Genomic DNA, 24,645 nt, shown 5'->3' on the forward strand with positions numbered 1-24,645 from the left:
CACTCACGTGCTGGACTCCGCCATCATTGAGAATGGGGATGTTTGCAGAGACTTAGGTTCTGGATGGTTGTTAAGTGTCTGTAAAGATTACCTCATTTTTTAAAAAAAATCTAGTTAAACATCAGAATAATTTTAAGGAAAGCTATTCAGTAGATGCTTTATGTAGTGTTAAAAGTTGCAAAGCTCCATAGATATTTCAAGTGCCATTACAAAACGTCAGGAATGTTTAGCTCCAATGTTGAGGGGGTGGGGGAGGGGAGGGTTATTGGTCAAGTTCAGTATAAAATTCTAAAATGCAAAAAAAAATCTTCGTGTTAGGTCAGTGTGTTCTTCCACAGTGAGGGAAGTGTATTGAGTGTTTTCACACAGCGCACAAGTTAAGAGAACCTTTACAGGATACAATTATTAATCACCTTCCTTAATTACTGGAATATATCACTCCCGCAGCGTAATGAAGAACTGGACAATACAATTAAATCTGTTTTTCTGGAACAATATTGCAGATTACATTATTTGATGCAGCTTGGAAATGGGATTGTTTTTCAATTTATTAAATGTTTTATATTCCATTATATAGTGAATTGATTTGATTTTGGAATTTTTTAAAAAAGCTTTGAATTAAAATAGTAAAACTGCCAGCACCTTCCACCAGTGTTCTGACTCTGAAGCGAATGTGGCATTGAATACTTGAACATTCAGTTTCTTAGCATCTTATCACTGAAATACCTATATGGGCTATTAAAACAAAAAGGATTGTGAGAGCGAAGCCCCATAGTTGGTATCATCTAAAGAAGAACCCAAATTCAGTCAGACATTTTTAGTCCAGCACAACTAGTGATGAGCTTGCTCAGGCTTTAAAGGACCTAAAATACGTATACTATCATTTGCAAATCTGATCCCAAAAGCCAGAACCAAATGTAATCTTTGGTACAGTCAGCAAACGTGGACACATCTGGCTGGAATCAAACACCTTTTTTCCACTTGACTGACAAGAATCAGATATATTTTCACCACCAAACCGTCAAGGGTTTGATGCACATTCCCCTCTAGACCATGAAGGAACAAAAATGCATACTCCTCGTTTCTGCAGATATGTAGGAACACAGACACACCCTCTACTAAACCAATAGCATATTCTCCATTAGACCATCCAGCAATATTTACTCATACCCACCATTAAACTGCCAGGAATATACCACTCAACAGACCACTAGAGATTAGGGGGGTAATTTTTTTAAGAACAGGTGGGCAGGTAGGCAGTCAAAATGTTAAGAATTCGGAGCGGGACCGCACCCCGACTCCAACGCGCCCACTTCCAGGTTTGACCCGGATGTGTTTGGATGCGCACGTGCTTCTGACACCTGGAAGTCTGTATTTAAGCCTGCCGATGTTTAAAAGGCAAGTTAACATACTTAAACCACTTAAGGCGATGAAATGTTTGTGTATTGAGTTACACAAACGATTTTACCTTTCCCTGAACGTGTCTCCCGTGGCCTCTGAAACACACCGTGGAGGCGAGTTGCAGCCGACCTGCATCTGGACCTTTAAACAAGTGATTGACACGTGAATAAAATGTGAGCTTTTGCAGCAGGGCAATCAGTTCTCTCAGACAAACCTTTGTCTGGGACTTCTTTGTGCTTAGACTGAGATTTCTTTGTTGAGACTGAGAATTTTTGTGTTCAGACAAATTTACCTACATTTTGGACCCCCTCAAACTGACAACATCAGGATGGGGGTGGGGGTGCAATGGATTTATTCCACAGTCATCTGAGGAGAAGGCTTATCACCATCTGCGGCAGGCACATCGTGCAGTTCTGGGAGTTGCAGGTGCACAAGACAGAGGTGCACCACAAGGACCTGGATAAGATCGGAGAGGGGACCAATGGAGTGGCCGAGTTCGCAGGAGACACTACCCACATGAAAGGGTCTGCAGGTAGAGGCTGAGCCTCCTGGACCTATCTGAGGAGCAGTACCTATGCAGGCTAAGATTAAGATGCCAGGTGGTCGCAGACATCTGCAGCCTCCTTCCTGCAGAGCTGCTCCCGGCTGGGTCTGGTGACCGCACATTGCCTGTCACAGTTAAAGTCACCACTGCCCTCAATTTCTTCACCTCCAGGTCCTTTCAGAGCTCCACCAGTGAAATCTCGAGGATCTCTCAGTCATCTGCATATAAGTGTATACAACAGGTCAAGGATGGCTTGTTTGCCAGGGCATCCCACTACGTCAACTCCCCCATCGACAACATCAGCCAGACTGAGAGGGCAGTGGGTTTCAACTATCTGGCTGGCTTCCCATGGGCACAGGGCACAATTGATTGCACACACGTAGCAATCCGAGGAACTGCACATGAGCCAGGACTGTTCATCAACATCAATGCGCAGCTGGTTTGCAACCATCGGAAGAGGTTTCTGCATGTGTGTGCCAGATTCCCTGGCAGCAGCCATGATTCCTTCATTTTGCACGAGTCCAACATCCTGGCCCTTTTCCACGCACAAGACAGACTTAAGGGCTGGCTCCTTAGAGACATGGCTCATGACCCTGTGAGAAACCCCACCAACGAGGCACAGCAACAGTACAACGAAAGTCACTTCACCACCAGGTCTGTCGTTTAACAAGCCATAGGAATGGTCAAGATGCGCTTCACCTGCCTGGACCGATCTGGGGGAACCCTTCAGTACTCACCGGTGAGAGTGTGTGGAATTATAGTCATGTGTTGCGTCCTGCTCAGCAAAGAGAGTTACAGATGGAGGAGCTCGAATGCGCTCATGAAGCATCCTCATCTGCCGGTAACATTGAAGAAGACGGTGAGGAGGAGGAGGACGAAGATGGGGAACCCATCACCAGAGCAGTGGCGGATATGACTGCCCGTGATGCCAGGGATTCACACATATCTAACAGGTTTTCATAATGAGATCTGCAAACTGAAGATAGTGAACTACTCAGACCATCTGGAACAATCACCACCACCACCCCACCGCACCCCCCACCCACCCCCCACCGTTAGAACAGAACTGTCCTTCAACCACGCATACACCCATTGGCATCACGTCTTGGTGTTCATGATGCACATGAAAGGGCGCTTTCACAAAAGGGACTCCAGAATGGGCAAGACGTGGCAGTGGTGGTGAGAATTATAACATTTAATATGCATTTAAAAAAAACAAATATAAATAAAAAGCATGACATTCCGTCAGACACCCTTGTACATACCCTTGGTGATTCCAAAACCTTAGCCTTCCTCTTCCTACCGCTTCTACGTGGTGCATCCCCTATGGCTTCAGCAGAGGTAGTGGTAGGTTGCTCATGTTCATGCCCTGACTGATTAAAAGCTTGTGGCCTATGACCTCTAGGTTTTGGAGCCAGTGAGGGCCCCGCCAAAGACTGCTCCACCTGCACCTGTGCAAGGGAAGACTTGGACATCGGGAGAGGAGGCAGCATTGCGGGTACTGGGTGAGGTGGGGGGGCAACAGGTGAGATAGAATCATAGAAAGGTTACTGCATAGAAGGAGGCAATTTGGCCCATCGAGCCTGTGCTGGCTCTCTGCAAGGGCAATCGAGCCAGTCCCACTCCCCTGCTCTTTCCCCATAGCCCTGCAAATTTTTACCCTTCTGGTAGCAATCTAATTCCTTTTTGAAAGCCACAGTTGACTATGCTTCCACCACCCTTACAGGCAGTGCATTCCAGATCCTAACCATTCGCTGTGTAAAAAAGTTTTTCCTCATGTTGCCTTTGGTTCTTTTGCCAATCACCTTAAACTTGTGTCCCCTGGTTCGTGACCCTTCCACCAATGGGAACAGTTTTTCTTTATTTGCTTTGTCCAGACCCTTCATGATTTTGAACACCCCTATCAAATCTCCAAACAACCTTCTCTGCTCTAAGGAGAACAATCCTAGCTTTTCCAGTCTATCCACGTAACTGAGGTCCCTCATCCCTGGAACCATTCTAGTAAATCTTTTCTGCACTCTCTCTAAAGCTTTTTAAGATGGTGACTATCAGACAGATTCATCACATTGCGTCAGGATTGGGTGAGTGCGAGTGGTGGGTTCACAGATGGGGAGGTGAGGAAGTGTACAGAAAGTGAAGGTAAGTTGATAATGAGACTGAAGTGGTTGTGATGGAGTACACTTGACAAGACAGAGTGAGAGGGGAATGTATGGTACACCACAGGATGCAGGTGAGTCAGTAACTGTACTCACTTTTCCTGACCTGGTTAGGTCATTAAAGCGCTTCCTGCGCTGTACCCATGACCTTGCTGCGCTGCTCCTGTTGCTCATCTCCTCTGTCACCTCCAGCCAGACCTTCTTGGTGGCAGAAGCAGGGCACTTCCTCCGGTTAGCCGGATATAGTATTTCCCTCCTACTCTTGATTCCCATTGACTTCAATTTTACTAGGGCTCCTTGGTGCCATACTCAGTCAAATGCTGCCTTGATGTCAAGGGCAGTCATTCTCACCTCACCTCTGGAATTCAACTCTTTTGTCCATGTTTGGACCAAGGCTGTAATGAGGTCTGGAGCCGAGCTGTCCTGGCGGAACCCAAACTAAGCATCGTTGAGCAGGTTATTGGTGAGTAAGTGTCGCTTGATATCCCTGTCAACGACACCTTCCATCACTTTGCTGAAGATTGAGAGTAGACTGATGGGGCGGTAATTGGCCGGATTGGATTTGTCCTGCTTTTTGTGGACAGGACACACCTGGGCAATTTTCCACATTGTCGAGTAGATGCCAGTGTTGTAGCTGTACTGGAACAGTTTGACTAGAGGCACGGCCTAGTTCTGGTGCACAAGTCTTCAGCACTACAGCCGGGATGTTGTCGGGGCCCATAGCTTCTGCTGTATCCAGTGCACTCAGCCGTTTCTTGTTATCACGTGGAGTGAATCGAATTGGCTGAAGACTGGCTTCTGTAATGGTAGGGGTATCGGGAGGAGGCCGAGATGGATCATCTACTCGGCACTTCTGGCTGAAGATGGTTGCAAACGCTTCAGCCTTGCCTTTTGCACTCATGTGCTGGACTTTGCCATCATTGAGGATGGGGATGTTTACAGAGCCTCCTCCTCCCGTTAGTTGTTTAATTGTCCATCACCATTCACGACTGGATGTAGCAGGACTGCAGAGCTTTGATCTGATCCGTTGGTTGTGGAATCGCTTAGCTCTGTCTATAGCATGTTGCTTCTGCTGTTTCGCATGCATGTACTCCTGAGCTGTAGCTTCACCAGGTTGGCACCTCATTTTTAGGTATGCCTGGTGCTGCTCCTGGCATGATCTTCTGCACTCCTCATTGAACCAGGGTTGATCCCTTGGCTTGTTGGTAATGGTAGAGTGAGGAATATGCCGGGCCATGAGGTTACAGATTGTGCTGGAATACAATTCTGCTGTTGCTGATGGCCCACAGCGCCACATGGATGCCCAGTTTTGAGCTGCTAGATCTGTCCTGAATCTATCCCATTTAGCACGGTGATAATGCCCTCAGTGTGAAGACGGGACTTCGCCTCCACGAGGACTGTGCGGTGGTCACTCCGACCAATACTGTCATGGACAGATGCATCTGCGATAGGTAGATTGGTGAGGACGAGGTCAAGTAAGTTTTACCCTTGTGTTAGTTCACTCACCACCTACCGCAGGCCCAGTCTGTCAGCTATATCCTTCAGGACTCGGCTGGCTCGGTCAGTAGTGGTGCTATCAAGTCACTCTTGGTGATGGACATTGAAGTCCCCCACCCAGAGTACAGTCTGTGCCCTTGCTACCCTCAGTGCTTCCTCCAAGTGATGCTCAACATGGAGGAGGACTGATTAATCAGCTAAGGGAGGGCGGTAGGTGATAATCAGCAGGAGGTTTCCTTGCCCATGTTTGACCTGATGCCATGAGATCCATGGAATCAATGTTAAGGACTCCCAGGGCCACTCCCTCCTGACTGTATATCACTGTATCACCACCTCTGGTGGGACAGGACATACCCAGGGATGGTGATGGAGGAGACTGGGACAGTTGGCTGAAAGGCATGATTCTGTGAGTATGGCTATGTCAGGCTGTTGCTTGACTAGTCTGTGGGACAGCTTTCCCAATTTTGGCACAAGTCCCCAGATGTTAGTGAGGAGGACTTTGCAGGGTCAACTGGGCTTGGTTTGCCTTTGTCGTGTCCGGTGCCTAGTGGTCCGTCTGATTTTATTCTTATGACTTTTTGTAGCGAGATTGTACAACTGAGTGGCTTGCTAGGCTATTTCAGAGGGCAATTAAGAATCAACCGCATTGCTGTGGCTCTTGGGTCACATATAGGCCAGACCAGGTAAGGACAACAGTTTTCCTTCCCTAAAAGGGCATTTGTGAACCAAATGGGTTTTTATGACGATCCGGTAGTTTCATGGCCACCATTACTGAAACTAGTTTTTTTTATTTGTGATTTTATTTAATTAATTGAATTTAAATTCCCCAGGCTGCCATGGCAGGATTTGAACTCATAATTATTAGTCCAGGCCTCTGGATGATTAGCCTAGTAACATAACCACTATGCTACCATGCCCAGTAAATACTAGGACACAGGGACATAGCCTAACATTTAGAGCCAGTACATGCAGGAGTGAAGTTAGGAAACACTTCTACATGCAAAGGGTGGTAGAAGTTTGGAATGCTCTTCTGCAAACGACAGCTAATGGTAGTTCAATTGTGAATTCTAAATCTGAGATTGACAGATTTCTATTAATCAAGGGTATTAAAGGATATGGGGCTAAGGCAGGTATATGGAGTTAAGTCACAGGTCCACCATGATCTCATTGAATGGTGGAATAGGCTCGAGTGGCTAAATGCCACTGCCACTTGCTGCCTCCTGTAATGCGCCACCTTCTCCTTCAAGCAAACGGGACCTGTTTCTGGGTGATGTGCCTGTCATGGTTGAATAGCTGCCAGTGTGTGTGGCCTGTGAGTTGTGGGTGGGCTGCTTGCAACAGTGGTAATGTTTAAGGGTGAGAGGAAGCATCTGATTGGCAGATTTGAGTACTATTGGAAAGAGTTTGTTGGTATGTGGGTGATGGGGGTGTAATGTGTGGAACAGTGGTTGCGGCCAGTGGTGCAGTTGGTAGGAGCCGCCACTTGACAGTTGACTTCACTCACCATGACCACTTGTGTCAAAGCATTGAACTTCTTCCTGCACTGCATCCATGTTCATGATGCTGTGCGCCTGGCATTGACTTCGTCCCCCGCTGCCTCCCACTGCCTTTTGGGTATATGTCTGGAGGGCCTCTTGCCACTCTCCCCCCCCCCCCCCCCATTCCTCCGCAGATATAGGATGTCCTTCCTTCTGTCCACCTCTTACACCAAGGCCTCTAGTTCATCAGCAGAGAACCTTGGTGCATGCACTCTCGCAGGCCTGGTACCAACTCAGATCGGCAGATTGGTGAGGTCTGGCATGCAGATTGGAGGATGTGGGATTTAGTAGTGCGGAACCTTTATTCAATTGTTTTAACATAACTCATCAGTTTGTAAACATAGGGACGGGACCTGCATTTGTGCTTTACGTGTGCAATGTCTGATCTCCATTCAGGCAGCCGGTACCTGTTATTTTTAGCAAATAACAGGTACCGGCTACCTTTAAGAGATTTTCAGAGACATCCTGCCTTTAAGAGATTGGGACTCCCCTCGCTGGTGGAAAGTGCGCATTTCCTTGAATCGTCATGTCAGGCCTAGTTTTTAATGTTGCCATCAGGTTACTCATGCCGGACAAATGTCTCTTCCTGCCTGCACAGTGAGCACTGAGCGTGGGTTAATCGCGGATCGTCTTCTGACCAAGAAATACTGTTGCACTCTTTATAACTCCCTTGTGATTCTTTAAGTTTCCTTGACAGGACCATTATTAGAATTTAATAAGCCACTGTAGCCTTTACTTACAGGCCCATGGTGCCTTTCCAACTTTCTTTTTTTCTTCTTGTAGTGTTTGCACTTATTTTACACAGACAACCAAAGCATCATACCTATTCCCTTCTATAGAAATATTAGAGTCAAGGGAATTGAGAGGTGATAACTTAGATCATATGCAGCACCAACAGAACGTCAATAATACTTTTTAGACATTCATCTGTTTTCTCAGTTTATTGCATTTCCATTATGAGAAGGAGATAAATTATTAACCAGAAGTCACCCCATCAGGTCCATCTTCTCCCTGTTCCCTTCCAAAAAATGGAATCCTCAATGAGATTAGGTTGTACTCAAATATAAAATACCCTTCACAAATTGAATCCTTTAGCTCGCCCTTGACAATGTTGATTTTATACTCAAAACAAAATGTTCTTTGCTTTCTAGTCCAAATAGTACCCTTTGTTGCAATATTAAAATTTCTAATAATTATATCAAATAAATATAAGCCTGAAATAACTGAGTGATATATAGTATCAAATTTCTATCGTCCATTATTATAATAAAAATGTCAACCTCTTTCAAGTAAATGTAAAATAGCAGAGGGAGGATTTTGATGCCAGCACACAATAACATAACTCGTTGTAATTTTCAGACTATAGCTTTTGGATATATATTCATGACGAATGTTTAACAAGGTCCCTTTATTTTTCCAGGAAACAACCCAACCAGTGTTTTATTGAGAACCTGCTCCAACTTGAACTATTGTATTCAGAAAACGATAAATGGTGCTGCAACCATAATCTCATATCTATGAAAAAATTACCGTTCATGAGTTGATACTTATGCCAAAACACAGCATGATTGAAAGGGAGGAGCAGGAAACCAGTGAAAATTGCAACATGGAATTTATAGTATGCTCTCGATTTGGATTAGGTGAGGTAATTGTAGTATTCTTTAAAATGGAATATTCTTAGTAATATACAGACTTTAATTTCTCAAAATTTTCCTCTATTTTCTGATTTATTTCCCATTTTATACTGTAACTGTGCTGCACAGTCATGATCTCTGATTCACTTTGGCACCCACTTTAATTCTGCAGATAATAACCTGCTGGCACACCACTTGATCCTTACACTGAGATGTTTTAGGGAAACAAATTGTTTTCCTGTGATCCAGCAGTCCAGCTGTGGTTTGAATTTGCATAACAGCAGTACACAGAGGTGTCATTGCTTAAATTCTTCCTGAGATACATTCCAGAAGATTAATACTGCAGATCCAAAACAGTTCTGCTAGTCTTTCAGACTGTTGTCAAAGCCAAAGCTTGTTTATTAATCTGACTATCTGTTGTCGTCTCTGTCAGGTTGTTCTCCTTGTCTTTTCCTGTGATTTCCATCCTTTACTGCAGTGAACAGGTTCTCTCGGTTTTTCTCACTTCCCAGTTGTATTTACCCCTTTGGGAAATGATTACAAAATATGCCTCGACTTTCTAGAATACATACAGAATATAGAATGATTTTGTTTCAATTCCAATGCTGAATATTACAAAGAAGAAATAAAGTAAAATTGGACAAGGATTAGACAATAAAATACATCTTAGCATTCTCTGAATCTTTATTTGTTTTCTGAAATTGTATCCTTTTATTCTTTGTGTGTGTGTTTGTGCGCATGTGTGTGTGTGTGTCTGTGTGTGTGTGCGTGTATAATACTGTCATAGTTCTTGAAAGAGTTCCTACTTTCATTATAAACATAAGCAAGGATCTTCAATAGCCAGGGCACAAAACAAAACATTTGCAAAATTTTATAAATTTTTGTTAACCAAGATTTGCTTGAATTGAATGGATTTTTTTAAAAAACACGCATGGCCTTGGAAGGGGTAGCATCAGTGAGAAGGCGCAAAAACAAATCCTTCGGACATACCAGTTTTCAGCCAAAAGAAGTTGTGACTCATCCAAGACTTGATGTTGGACAGGCAGCCCGACAGCATGTGGTTATGGAGTCGAAGCAAGAGGTGCACAGGTAGAGCTGGGTGTCATCAGCAAACATCTGGAAACTGACCCCATCTCTGTGGATGATGTTGCAAAGTGGAAGCATATAGATAAGGAAGAGGAGCGGGCCAAGGATAGATTGTTGGGGAATTCTAGAGGTGATGGTGTGGGGTTGAGAGAAGAAGCCATTGTTGGAGTTGAGCTTACTTGGATAAGTAGGACTGGAACATGCGAAAGTTTGACAAAGGAGGAGAGTCAAGGGTAGTTAGCATGGTTAGCTATCAAATGCTGTGGAGAGGTCGAGGAGGGCAAGGAAATATACTGCATCACAGATAATGTCATTCATGACTTTGACTAATGCCATTTTGGTGCAGTGAGATAGCTGGAGGGCTTCACACAGGGAGTTATTGGAAAAATGGGCATAGAGCTAAGAGGCAATGATACGCTCGAGGACCTTGGCGATAGATGCGGGCAATAGTTAGAGGGGAAAGATGAATTAAGGGTGGGTTTTTTGAGTAGGGAGGTGATGATGGCAGTTTTGAAGGGGAGAGAGGTGATGCCAGAGGAAAGGGAACCATCAGTTACTATGGAGGTTGTTGAGCGATTATGTGTGGAATGGGAAGGGGATCAAGGGAGCATGTGATGGGTCTCCTGGAGGAGATGAGTTTGGCAGGGAGATGGGGAGACACTGCAAAGTGAAAAAGATTCAGGGCTGGAATGTTTGGGAGTCTGGGAGGAGGTTATTTACTGAGAACGGGAGGGAGCAGCAGAGGTAGACCCACAGATTGTCTTGATCTTAAGAGACAAAGGGGTAGAAATTAGTGTGCGTGCGCCCATTTTTCGGGTGTAACCTGCCGGCAGGGCCACCCGGGATGATCAGGCCATATTTGCAACGGGTCGGCGGGCTGCGTCTGGAAACCGGTCACCCCGGGACTGCCTGCTGGCTCTGGGCTAGAAGAAGATAGGTTCTTGGGGGGCAGGGGCTCGATCTGCAGAGAGGAAGAGCCGGAGTGGCACCAGCCAAAGGCTGTTTTTGTGGGGCTGGAAGAAGCATCCCTGTTGCTCCCGGGCCCACAAAACTGAAAAGAAACTCGTGTGCTCTTCAGCCGGACTGCCGATTGTTGCTGATCAGAGCATGTTCCAGCCTGATCAGTCCAAAATTGACAATCACAGTCCTATTAATATAATAGGATCCCAATTTCTATTGTAATGGGCCTACCGCCTGACTCCAGGGGCCGTTCTGGCCACTCATCAGTCGGCCTCGGTGAGCTTTGCCATGGCTACAGTGACAGCGGCAAAGTTTAACAGCCTTGACGAGTCTGGTAAAGTAAGGGGAACCAGCCACACCTTCTAAGAAGGCACTGAACTAAGTAGGTTTGCAATTTACAATCACCTCCCCCCTCATTAGGCTGAATTTTTAGCCCTTCTGCCTGGCGGAAATGGGACGGTAGTGCTCCGAAAGTGGTGAGCAATGACCCACAGCCCCATTTCTGCTAGGCAGCAGGGCTGAGAATTCAGCCCAATGAGGGGGAAGTGATTGTAAATTGCAAACCTGCTTAGTTCAGTGCATTCATGGAAGGTGTGGCTGGTTCCACTTACTTTGCCAGACTCGCTTAGATTGGTAAACTTTTTGCACTACTCTATTGTCTGTGGAGTTGTGGAAGTGCCATTGACCATCTCTTGCCTTTGTTACTGTAGGTCTCCTTGTGGGATGATGTCAATGGGTTCCAAATAATGCCTCTTTCCTTGGCCTACTTTCCGTAAGGAGAAATTCCACTGCCTCATCAGTGAACCTGGGGGCTCTCATTCGTTCTGACAACTTATCAGACAATCTTATGCTGAAGATGTTTCATAGCTGCTGCAAATTTCACTCTGGTATGTTGACCCTTAAAGTTGCTGCAGGTCTTTAAATCCCACAGCAGCATGCGAGTTTGTGCCTCCGCAATGGTGAGCTCCCAATGAGTGGTGTTCCTGGCACCGGAAGTTCGCTCTAATTATGTAAATTTAGCTGCCCCTGGAAACCGCACTGGGGTCAGCCCATTTCTCACTGGGTAGGCATGAATGGTGCTCCACCTCGAAACTGTAGGTAAATGTAATCTCCAGTGTGTTTGATAATATAACAAACAGTCAAGCTTATTTGTATGCAACTCTGATACATTGACATCCCTGCTGTATGCACATTTTCCCATATCCTGAATGCTTTATTTTAGCCTCAGTACAAATTTGACTGTTTGCCGACAAATGGGATTTGTACACTATACAAACAATTTCTCTTCAATTTGAACATGTTAGTAAGCCTTGACAAATCATGTTTCTTAATCCCTAGTTATTTATAGTTATTAATGGACCACATCACAGAAAGAATGTTGTATCAATGGCTGCATTGCTCCGATTGTAGGCACAGCCAAGAATCCAATATAAGTAGCATATGTGTGAACTTCATTAAAACTATTACATCCAAAAAGCATTAAAGAAAAGTTTTTATAACAATATGGGACCAATTTTCCTGACTTTTACCCCTAGAGAATATGTAAAAGTCAGGAAAATAGGATGGAGATCTTTAATGTTCGGTCTTTAACCCCTTTATGTTGTCCTAGGATTTCCAGGGCTTTCCAGGGGAAGGGGCCAGAACTGGGCCTGTGCCTGCAATAGTTGCAAGCCCGTCGTTGATATTTTTTTAAATTCGTTCACGGGATGTGGGCGTCGCTGGCGAGGCCAGCATTTATTGCCCATCCCTAATTGCCCTCGAGAAGGTGGTGGTGAGCCGCCTTCTTGAACCGCTGCAGTCCGTGTGGTGAAGGTTCTCCCACAGTGCTGTTAGGAAGGGAGTTCCATGATTTTGACCCAGCGACAATGAAGGAACGGCGATATATTTCCAAGTCGGGATGGTGTGTGACTTGGAGGGGAACATGCAGGTGGTGTTGTTCCCATGTGCCTGCTGCTCTTGTCCTTCTAGGTGGTAGAGGTCGCGGGTTTGGGAGGTGCTGTCGAAGAAGCCTTGGCGAGTTGCTGCAGTGCATCCTGTGGATGGTACACACTGCAGCCGCAGTGTGCCGGTAGTGAAGGGAATGAATGTTTAGGGTGGTGGATGGGGTGCCAATCAAGCGGGCTGCTTTATTTTGGATGGTGTCGAGCTTCTTGAGTGTTGTTGGAGCTGCACTCATCCAAGCAAGTGGAGAGTATTCCATCACACTCCTGACTTGTGCCTTGTAGATGGTGGAAAAGCTTTGGGGAGTCAGGAGGTGAGTCACTCGCCGCAGAATACCCAGCCTCTGACCTGCTCTCGTAGCCACAGTATTTATATGGCTGGTCCAGTTAAGTTTCTGGTCAATGGTGACCCCCAGGATGTTGATGGTGGGGGATTCGGCGATGGTAATGCCGTTGAATGTCAAGGGGAGGTGGTTAGACTCTCTCTTGTTGGAGATGGTCTTTGCCTGGCACTTATCTGGCGTGAATGTTACTTGCCACTTATGAGCCCAAGCCTGGATGTTGTCCACGTCTTTCTGCATGCGGGCTCGGACTGCTTCATTATTTGAGGGGTTGCGAATGGAACTGAACACTGTGCAGTCATCAGCGAATATCCCCATTTCTGACCTTATGATGGAGGGAAGGTCATTGATGAAGCAGCTGAAGATGGTTGGGCCTGGGACACTGCCCTGAGAACTCCTGCAGCAATGTCCTGGGGCTGAGATGATTGGCCTCCAACAACCACTACCATCTTCCTTTGTGCTAGGTATGACTCCAGCCCCTGAAGAGTTTTCCCCCTGATTCCCATTGACTTCAATTTTACTAGAGCTCCTTGGTGCCACACTCGGTCAAATGCTGCCTTAATGTCAAGGGCAGTCACTCTCACCTCACCTCTGGAATTCAGCTCTTTTGTCCATGTTTGGACCAAGGCTGTAATGAGGTCTGGAGCCGAGTGGTCCTGGCGGAACCCAAACTGAGCATCGGTGAGCAGGTTATTGGTGAGTAAGTGCCGCTTGATAGCACTGTCGACGACACATTCCATCACTTTACTGATGATTGAGAGTAGACTGATGGGGCGGTAATTGGCCGGATTGGATTTGTCCTGCTTTTTGTGGACAGGACATACCTGGGCAATTTTCCACATTGTCGGGTGGATGCCAGTGTTGTAGCTGTACTGGAACAGCTTGGCTAGAGGCGCAGCTAGTTCTGGAGCACAAGTCTTCAGCACTACAGCTGGGATGTTGTCGGGGCCCATAGCCTTTGCTATATCCAGTGCACTCAGCCGTTTCTTGATATCACGTGGAGTGATTCTAATTGGCTGAAGACTGGCTTCTGTGATGGTGGGGATATCGGGAGGAGTCCGTAGATGGATCATCCACTCGACACTTCTCGCTGAAGATGGTTGCAAACGCTTCAGCCTTGTCTTTTGCACTCACGTGCTGGACTCCGCCATCATTGAGGATGGGGATGTTTGCGGAGCCTCCTCCTCCCGTTAGTTGTTTAATTGTCCACCACCATTCACGACTGCAGAGCTTTGATCTGATCCGTTGGTTGTGGAATCGCTTAGTTCTATAGCATGTTGCTTCCGCTGTTTAGCATGCATGTAGTCCTGAGTTGTAGCTTCACCAGATTGGCACCTCATTTTTAGGTACACCTGGTGCTGCTCCTGGCATGCTCTTCTACACTCCTCATTGAGCCAGGGTTGATCCCCTGGCTTGCTATTAATGGTGGAGTGAGGACTACGCCAGGCTATGAGGTTACAGATTGTGCTGGAATACAATTCTGCTGCTGCTGATGGCCCACAGCACCTCATGGATGCTCAGTTTTGAGCTGCTAGATCTGTTCTGAATCTATCCCATTTAGCACGGTGGTAGTGCCACACAACACGTTGGATGGTGTCCTCAGTGCGAAGACGGGACTTTATCTCCACGAGGACTGTGCGGTGGTCACTCCTACCAATACTGTTATGCACAGATGCATTTGCGACAGGTAGATTGGTGAGGACAAGTAAGTTTTTCCCTTACCACCTGCCGCAGGCCCAGTCTAGCAGCTATATCCTTCAGGACTCGGCCAGTGGTGGTGCTACCGAGCCACTCTTGGTGATGGATATTGAAGTCCCCCACCCAGAGTACATTTTGTGCCCTTGCTACCCTCAGTGCTTCCCAACATGGAGGAGGACTGATTCATCAGCTAATGGGAGGACAGTAGGTGGTTTCCTTGCCCATGTTTGACCTGATGCCATGAGATTTCATGGGGTCCAGAGTCAATGTTGAGGACTCCCAGGGCCACTCCCTCCTGACTGTATATCACGGTACTGCCACCTCTGGTGGGACAGGACATACCCAGGGATGGTGATGGAAGAGTCTGGGACGTTGGCTGAAAGGTATGATTTGTGAGTATGGCTATGTCAGGCTGTTGCTTGACCAGCTCTCCCAATTTTGGCACAAGTCCCCAGACGTTAGTAAGGAGGACCTTGCAGGGTCGACTGGGCTTGGTTTGCCATTGTCGTGTCCAGTGCCTAGTGGTCCGTCCGGTTTTATTCTTATTATGACTTTTCGTAGCGCGATTTTACAATTGAGTGACTTACTAGGCCATTTCAGAGGGCAATTAAGAATCAACCACATTGCTGTGGGTCTGGAATCACATTTAGGCCAGACCGGGTATGGGCGGCAGGTTTCCTTCCCTAAAGGGCATTAGTGAACCAGATGGGTTTTTACGACTATCCGGTAGTTTCATGGTCATCATTACTGATGATGTGGAGATGCCGGTGATGGACTGGGGTTGACAATTGTAAACAATTTTACAACACCAAGTTATAGTCCAACAATTTTATTTTTAATCCCACAAGCTTTCGGGGGCTTTCCCCTTCCTCAGGCGGTGTGGAAATGACATTTTCGAATCCTTCGCATTTTAAGATCACAAAACAATGCCTGGTGATTACTGCCCGTTGCCAAGGCAATCACAGTGAGCAGACAGAAAGGTGTCACCTAAAAAGGCCACCGAATATACAAACCCCCCAAAAAAAGAGAGAGAGAGAGATAAGGATTTAAATCTGTTTTTAATATAACGGGTCATTGACTGTCTTCCTTATCTCTCTCTCTTTTTTTGGGGGGTTTGTATATTCGGTGGCCTTTTTAGGTGACACCTTTCTGTCTGCTCACTGTGATTGCCTTGGCAACGGGCAGTAATCACCAGGCATTGTTTTGTGATCTTAAAATGCGAAGGATTCGAAAATGTCATTTCCACACCGCCTGAGGAAGGGGAAAGCCGCCGAAAGCTTATGGGATTAAAAATGAAATTGTTGGACTATAACTTGGTGTTGTAAAATTGTTTACAATCATTACTGATACTAGTATTTTAATTCCAGATTTTTATTTAATTAATTGAATTTAAATTCACCAGCTGCCATGGTAGGATTTGAACGCATGACTCTGGATTTTAGTCCAGGCCTCTGGATTACTAGTCCAGTAACATAATCACTATGCTACCGTACCCATGTATGGTATTAATGAGGCGCGGAGGGTTGTTCCTGACCTCCCACCTTAATTTCCTGTTGTTACAGCCATGGAATGCCCAGATGCATGGGCTCAGATGCTGAGAGACCCCAAGATCAGTGCAAAAGGTCTTAGGGGGCCCCAGCAGTAAGCCGAAGAGGACTCTTCAAAGTAATTCGAAGTAACCCACTAGATCGTTGGGCCTTGGGGCTTTTCTAGAAAGCCGTAGTCAGCAGGCCCCAAGGCCAGTGGCCAGGCCTGCAACTGTACTCCAGTTTGCTCCTTTGTTTTCTGGCACCAAAGCCTGCAGAACGGTGGGCCTGCGTCAGGGGTTCCCCAGTCCATGTTAATGGCCCAGGACACAACTCAGCCTGGACAGGTGAAGTACACCTTTATAATTGTCCAGTGCCAGGGCAGGAAGGTGGGGCGGGGGGGGGGGGGTTGGGGGGTGGAAATGTGCCTCTATATGTTTTTCAGTTGCCTGTTAATTTGTTGATTGGCATAATGCTGGGTTATCAAATCTTGAAAGACTACTGTTAGCGAATTTGCTTTACAGTGCTGCCATGAATAGCAAACTTAATTGCAGCAGCAGTTCTGTAAAGTGAATGAGGTGAGAATACTTCCTCTGAAGCTAGTGAGGTATTTGTCAATAGGCAGCAGTGCCCTCACAGCAAATACAAATACTGCTGCTGGAGGGAGAGGCTGCGATCATTTCTGATTGCCTGAGTGGATTAGCCCGTCCATGTAGACCGCATGTCCATTTTCTTTCTCAACTTGTTTTTATGCACCTTCCGCAGCTGCCAGAAAATAAAGTTGCAAATGACGACTTTTATACGATTGCTGTTCTGTGGAATACGCATATAAATTGGGTGGTTTCCACAGCAACAATAGCCTTAGGCTACATTGAAGAGGACAACAGTCACCTTAATCATCACTCATGTAGCTATTAATTGTGAACGGTGATCAATCTGAAAATACATGTTGGGCATAGATTTTCTCAGAGAAATAGTCAACTTATTCTGAGAGGAAATCTTCCCCCAGCTTTCAAATCATCATCTTAGAATAGAACATTCTTGTGTATTTATTGCCGAAGAAGTAATCTGTTTCATCTCAAGTTTGCTCAACTGGTAAATAATATTCCATTATACTCATGGTTAATTAAAAGCAACATTTTTTCTCTGTCCCAACCTATAGCCGGCAATGAAGTACCATAACATATGAAAAGTTCACAGTAAATGAAAAATACATATATTTGACACAGAACTTTTAAATGATAAGAATAATATCATGTTCAAATTATGCAAATGAGACAAAAGCCCCTAACCTCTTTACCACATTGTGGTTAGTAAATGAATTGATCACATGCGCCCAGAAGTGTAGACATTTCATATTAGGCTGACTCAGAACTAGAACTACATGAATTACTTTTTTTTTATTCGGTTATGGGATGTGGGCGTCGCTGGCAAGGCCATCATTTATTGCCCGTCTCTAATTGCCCTTGAGAAGGTGGTGGTGAGCCGCCTTCTTGAATCACTGCAGTCCATGTGGTGAAGGTTCTCCCACAGTGCTGTTAGGAAGGGAGTTCCAGGATTTTGACCCAGCGACGATGAACGAACGGCGATATATTTCCAAGTCAGGATGGTGTGTGACTTGGAGGGGAACGTGCAGGTGGTGTTGTTCCCATGTGCCTACTGCCCTTGTCCTTCTAGGTGGTAGAGGTTGCGGGTTTGGGAGGTACTGTCAAAGATGCCTTGGCGAGTTGCTGCAGTGCATCCTTTAGACAGTACACACTGCAGCCACGGTGCACTGGTGGTGAAGGGAGTGAGTGTTTAGGGAGGTGGATGGGGTGCCAATTAAGCGGGCTGCTTTGTCCTGGTTGGTGGCGAGCTTCTTGAGTGTTTTTGGAGCTGCACTCATCCAGGCAAGTGGAGAGTATTCCATCACACTCCTGACTTGTGCCTTGTAGATGGTAGAAAGCCTTTAGGGAGTCAGGAGGTGAGTCACTCGCCGCAGAATACCCAGCCTCTGACCTGCTCTTGTAGCCACAGTATTTATGTGGCTGGTCCAGTTAAGTTTCTGGTCAATGGTGACCCCCAGGATGTTGATGGTGGGGGATTTGGCGATGGTAATGCCGTTGAATGTCAAGGGAAGGTGGTTAGACTCTCTCTTCTTGGAAAACAAATACATCGCAATATTCTTCTTGAGATTTTATAGATACTGATAATAATTTTCCCCCTGAAGTCCCAGTTCTTTTCAGTGAGTCTATTCATTTTTGATCTGTGAATCTCACCTTTTTGTTTGTCAGTTGCTGCCTTATGTCCATTTTTTGCTCCATTATTTTCATTATACGTGGTGTTGCTTCTTTACCACTTGAGGTTAAGTAGACACCCAGGGCCATGAAAAGATTTTGAGGCCTCCTGCCTGGTGGAAATGGGGCAGCAGCACCCCAAAAATGGTGGTGAATGCCTTACTAACCTGTTCCCATCGATGGTGTGGCTGACCCTATCTTTCCCAGGGAATACCGCTGGGTGGCCGGAGCTCTCGCCTGAGTCAGATGGTAGGCTTTAGTAATATATAAATCAGGGTCCTACGCTCCTTCGGGCTCCAGAGAAACATCCTGGGCCTCGGCTGCCCATCCGAGAATTTATCCCGCCTTGGGCTTACCATCTTCTGGACCAGAGACTGGCCGTGTCGCCCGCTATTGCAGCAGCTCTGCGCTAGCAGGTTGCCTCGGGGCACTCGTTTTCTGCCCAAAGTCTTATGCTAATGAGGCCCAGCCCTCAAAATGGTTGAGGCCCCCTGTTGGTAATATGGAACGACCGGCCGATATGTTTTGCTGGCCAGTCGCTCGAACAACCACTCGGAGGGGATAATGTACCCCAGGGGTCGATTTTAATTGTTGCTACGAAACGGAAAAACAAGCGGCAGTGGTCAGCCACCCATTTTACACCCCGCATGATTTTATTTTCCATTGACTTCAATTTTACCCCCATTGCTTTTGGCCCCCATTACAAATTCTCTACCCTCACCACTAACTTTATCACCTTCCCTGGTCAGTGTCTCAGGTTGAATCAGACTGTTCGCTACCTCTGCATCCCATTAGACCCCAAACAGAGCTTCAGACTCCATATAACTCTCCATCACAAAGACCGCCTACTTCCACCTCCGTAACATTGCTCACCTCCGTTCCTACCTCAGCCCATCTGCCACTGAAACCTTTATCAATGCTTTGGCATCTCCAGACTCAATTATTCCAATGCTTACCCGGGCAACCTCCCTTCCACCACCCTCCATAAACCAGCTCATCCTAAACACTACTGCCCACATGTCATCCTTCATTGACTCGCCTCTTTCTGTCTCTGTAACTGTCTCTAGTGTTACAATCCTCCACCCCCAAACTCTCTGTTTCCCTGACTTTAATCTCTTGCGTACCCCTCTTGCTCCAACATCAGTGGCCACGCCTTCAGCCACCTGGGCTCCATGCTCTGGAATTCCCTTCCTGAACTCATGCGTCTTGCCACCTCCCTCTCTTTCTTTAAGACCATCCTTAAAACCCACATCTTTGGGATGTTTTTCTAGGCTAAAAGTGCTATATAAAGTTGTTGTTTATCTTTTCTTGTATCCGCCCTTTAATTTGTGTCCTACTACATCTGTGCCCCTTATTGATCATAAACATATTTATGGCGGTTACCTGTGCTGCTCCCACATTAGTAACTATCCAGTATCTCATCTGTCTGATTATCCACTCACTACTGCCCCAATATGCTACTGCTCATCCACACAAGACCATAGTCTCTGTAAATTGCCAGTTCTCCCCACATAGTAGTAAACATTTGTTAACATAACAGACACTGAATGATTTCAGGGAAGGGTTGTGTCAAAAAATAATAGTCTTCCTTGTTGAAACGTGAGGAATTAATACAAAAAAGATTTGAGCCAAGCATGGAAGAGAACAAGGCCATATTTTGCCCATTATATGAGCTTCTATTTGTTTTTCCAGTAGTTAGAGAAAGTGGTTTAGTGAAGGCAACTGCTGCTCAATATCCACCTATCATTTCTTCCCTCACTCTTCACTCTTGCCTTAGCTTTCTTTCCTCATGACATGTCTGTGTTTTATTTTCATCGAGAGTTAGAGTTCCACTGAAACTGTGAGAGGTGGAACTATTCCAACTATTTCTATGACATTCCATGTCATAGAAAGTGCTCCACATCCACTTTATTACTAAGAAAAGAAAACTACTTCAAAACTGAGAGGGAACGTGAGCATGGAAGCAAAGACCATGGCCCTGTAATAGACCGATGATTCATAAAATCATCAATCAAAATCTGTCAAAAGTATCAACGGAGCTTTTAAAAGAACGATTGGAATATCTGGCAATCAATCTACCTCACGACCAATAGAAAGTTGAATCTTTCACAAAAATATCGAAAAATAGATTGACATTTAGCACCGTCATTGAAAATGCGTCAACATATTTCTTTGGTAAGTCCTGCTTAAACCTTTATGCAACGGAGAGAGGTTTTGTGTGATATTCAGCCTTTTCTTTCATTTGTTGAAAGTGTAGTCAGCAATATATCATCAGCCAATAGGTGGAGCCACAGCTATATAGATAGTTTTAAATTCCTCTTGTGATGCATTGAAGGGATTGATGCATGGACTTTATTATTGTTGACAAAGGTTAATAGTGCTGACTACATGCTGCACAAAATGTTACATTAAGACACCGTTGAAAAATATATCTAGCTTACACCTTGTTTTTTCTTTCATTACAGCTAGGTAAAACCTCATAAATCAGAGATTTAGCACAGACAGCTGGGGAAATTTTAAATAAAGAGAGTTTGGGGAAGGATTTAACTGAACCTAGTCTAATGTCTTGTTTAAACTGAGGCACGATGCTGACATCCAGGTATAGTATACAGACCCACAAGTGAGGATCTAGTCAAGCAATGTTGTCAATACTTCCAGTTGTCAGTGAAGCAACTCCATTGATATAGTATAGATTTGTTTTTTTAATGTGTGGACATCTCATTTTAGATGCTGTGTGTATGCACATGAACAAACATTTTTTTAAAGATCATTTTTATTTTGTTTTAAGAGAAAACCCATCCAAAATGGACAGCAGACTGAAGATGAACAAAACAGCTACACGTCTGCCTTTAGCTTATACTGATGCATTTGCAAATCAGCACCATCATGAAATCTACCCCTACTCAATAGGAAGGGGTATTAAGCCATCAACATGCAAATTGTATGCAACTCCCACCAAAACATAATGCATGTCAGTCCATACTTCCTGGTGGGATATGTGTAATAATGTATTCTGAGACAATTAAATATCATACAGTGCTTTGACAGGGAAGTAGGGATGGATGGTGCGCTGCTCAGTGACATGAGGTGGGTGTGGTTTAATCTGCTTGTATCTGTATAACTGGTGAGAATTAAACTATATCCACTTTTAGGGTAGGTTTAAAGCTGCTGCTGATTTGGGCAAGCAGCATTGCGAAATTGAAATCATATTTCATACTGATTTGACATTTGATTCAACCTAAGTTTGACAAGATAAATGGTCTGGTAGCAACAACATCTTGCATTTATATAGCAACTTGGGATGTACAAAAGCATCCAAGCCACATCACAGAGCCATAATTAGACAAAAATTAACGGTAAGACAAAGAAGAAGATATTAGCAGGGGCAAAGAGATGGGTTCTAAGGAGAGTCTTAAAGGAAGAGAGGGAGGTGGAGAGGTGGAGGGGTTTAGGGACGAAATTCCAGAGCATAGGGTGTAGATGGCTAAAAACACAGCTACCAATTATGGGGTGAAGTGAGGGGGGATGCAGAAAAGGTCAGAATCAAAGGAACAGAGTGTCTGGGGGATGTTGTAAGGCTGTAGGAGGTTACAGAGATAAGGAGGGGTTAGGCCATAAGGAGGTTTAAACACGAGGCTAAGAATTTTAAATTTGAGGCATTGGGAGACTAGGAGCCAATGTAGGTCAGCAAGGAGAAAGATGATAGGTGAATGGGAGTTGGTACAGGATAAAATATGGGAAGCAGAGTTTGGATGAGAAGGGGTTTACAGAGGCAGGACAATACAAGTCCAGGAAGGAGAGCATTGCACTTGTCGAGACTGCAGGTGACAAAAACATGGATGAGAGTTTCAGTGGCAGATGGGCTGAGGCAGGGGAGGAGACGAGCAATGTTATGGAGGTAGAAGTAGGCGGTCTTTCTGATGAAGAGAATATGGGGTCGGAAATTCAGTTTGGACTTGAATGAGATGCTGAGACTGCGAACAGTCTGGTTCAGCCTGTGACAATGGCCGGGGAGGGGGATGGAATCAGTGGCCAGGTTATGGTGTTTGTGACAAGGCCGAAGACAATATCTTCAGTTTTCCCAATGGACGGAATTGTGGCTCATCCAAGACTGGATATTGGACAAGAAGTCTGACCAGACAGAGGCAGTAGAGGTGTTGAGGGAGATGGTGGAGAGATAGAGCTGGGTGTACATGCGGAACTTAACTGATGTCTTCGGATGATGTTGCAAATGGGAAACTTGTAAACGAGGAAGAGGAGGGGATCAAAGATAGATTATTGGGGGACTCCAGAGGCAAAAGTGCGGGGACAGGAAGAGAGGCCTTTGTTGAAGATACTGTAGCTACAATCGGATGAGTAAGAGTGCAACCAAGGAGGGCAATTCCGCTGAGCTGGATAACGGAGGAAAGGTGTTGGAGAAGGATGGTGTGGACAATCGTGTCAAAGGCTACAGAGAGGTCAAGGAGGGATAATGTTACAGTCACAGAGAATGTCATTTGTGACTTTGGTTACATCTGTCTTAGTGCTGTGGCAGGGATTGAAACTTGATTGGAGATTTACACTTGGAGTTGCAGAAAAGGTTTGCATGGATTTGGAAGGTGACAATATGTTAAGAACTTTGGAGAGGAATGGAAGTAGTATGCAAGGACAGAGGGTTAGATGGCAGGTTTTTGTGGTGGGTAGTGATGATGCCAGTTTTGGAACCAGAGGAACAGTACCTAAGGAGAGGGAACCATTTACAATGTCAGCTAGCATGGGGGCCAAGTTGAGTGGTTAGCAGTTTAATGGGAATGGGGTCAAGGGAGGTGGGTCTCATGGACAAGATGAGCTTGATGCGGGCATGAGGAGAGACGGGAGAGAAACTAGAGAAAGATGCGAGTTCAGGGCTAGGGCTAGGGCAGAGGGAAGCCTGGAAGCGGGGGTTGGGGGGAGGTTTGGCTTGGTGGGCAAGGAGGAGTGGGGGGAAGCAGAAGAGGCAGCTGCACAGATGGTCCCAGTTTTTGTGCTAAGGAAGTCCATGAGCTCTTTGTTCTAGTAATTGAAGGTGGAAAGGGCAAGATAGAGGATTTAAGGAGACGGTTGATTGCGGAGAAAAGAAGTCGTATTATCTTCGCTCGCCACGATGATCCGAGAGTTGTGTGCAGTTTTGGCAGTTTTATTATTTGTATCTCAGACAGAAGGAAGCTTAAGTTCAGTTTATGTAAAATCATTAAAGGGTAATTGTCATGAAAAAGTGTTTGGCAACTTATTTTACTTTTTTATTGACACTTGCTATTCAGTCAAAATTTTATTAACAATCAAACAACGCGTTAGTCAAGCTGTTGTAAGTCTGGTTCAGATGTTATATAACCACACACCATAATTGTAACACTGGAATGAATTGTCCTCTATGGGAGGGAGGGAGTGGGTAGGGCAGTAAGGCACTTTTGGCAGTAACAATGCTCCAATTGCTGGACAACATTTGGTTAAGAACAGAAGGCAAAATGATAAGTGTAGAAACAAATGATCATGAAGTTCTCGCTCAGTGTTGTACTGCTGCTGCTTTTATTATTAAGTGGAACATGTGAGGTAATAGCAAAGGCTGTAAGTGATACTTTTCTGATTATCAGTAAATGTACGGTAACATTATCTCACACAAGATGATTTAACAGATGCTTTTTACATCAATATTTTTTCCAATTATTAAATATAGTGTAACAAAAGAAAATGATTATATATTGTAATTAACTATCATGATTATATATTGTATTTAACTATCATGCTGTTATTTCAGTCATGAAATTAAATTCTGAGCAGGAGATTAAATAAACGCACATAGAATCAATGAAACAAGTTTATTCAATTCATTTATTAATCTAATTGAATAAATATAGATCCTTGCATCATGTCATTTTAATGTAAAAAAGCTATGGGCTTTCTTTACTAAAAATGGATGCTAGTCACTTTGAAGTATTTCCCTCTTTCCCTACAGTCCAGCATGTACATTTGAACAATTTATGATGATTTATTGATTCTCTGGAAATCACCATCGTGTTTTGCACCCAATAG

General features: G+C 45.1%; 1 long non-coding RNA gene across 2 annotated transcripts in view; it reads left to right on the forward strand.

Moving 5' to 3' along the window:
• The window catches only part of LOC137324556 (uncharacterized), a 262,292-nt gene extending 250,122 nt beyond the window's left edge, over nt 1–12,170 (forward strand). Inside the window, exons 3-4 of one of the 2 annotated variants that reach the window (XR_010963663.1) lie at nt 8,557–8,776; nt 11,527–12,170. This is a non-coding gene — a long non-coding RNA (uncharacterized lncRNA). Of the gene's footprint in view, nt 1–8,556; nt 9,389–11,526 lie in introns of those variants that run through there. The other variant, XR_010963662.1, reaches the window with a different exon arrangement.
• The last annotated feature ends 12,475 nt before the right edge of the window (nt 12,171–24,645 follow it).

The sequence above is a fragment of the Heptranchias perlo genome, chromosome 8 (genome assembly GCF_035084215.1).
Source record: "Heptranchias perlo isolate sHepPer1 chromosome 8, sHepPer1.hap1, whole genome shotgun sequence".
Classification (NCBI taxonomy): domain Eukaryota; kingdom Metazoa; phylum Chordata; class Chondrichthyes; order Hexanchiformes; family Hexanchidae; genus Heptranchias; species Heptranchias perlo.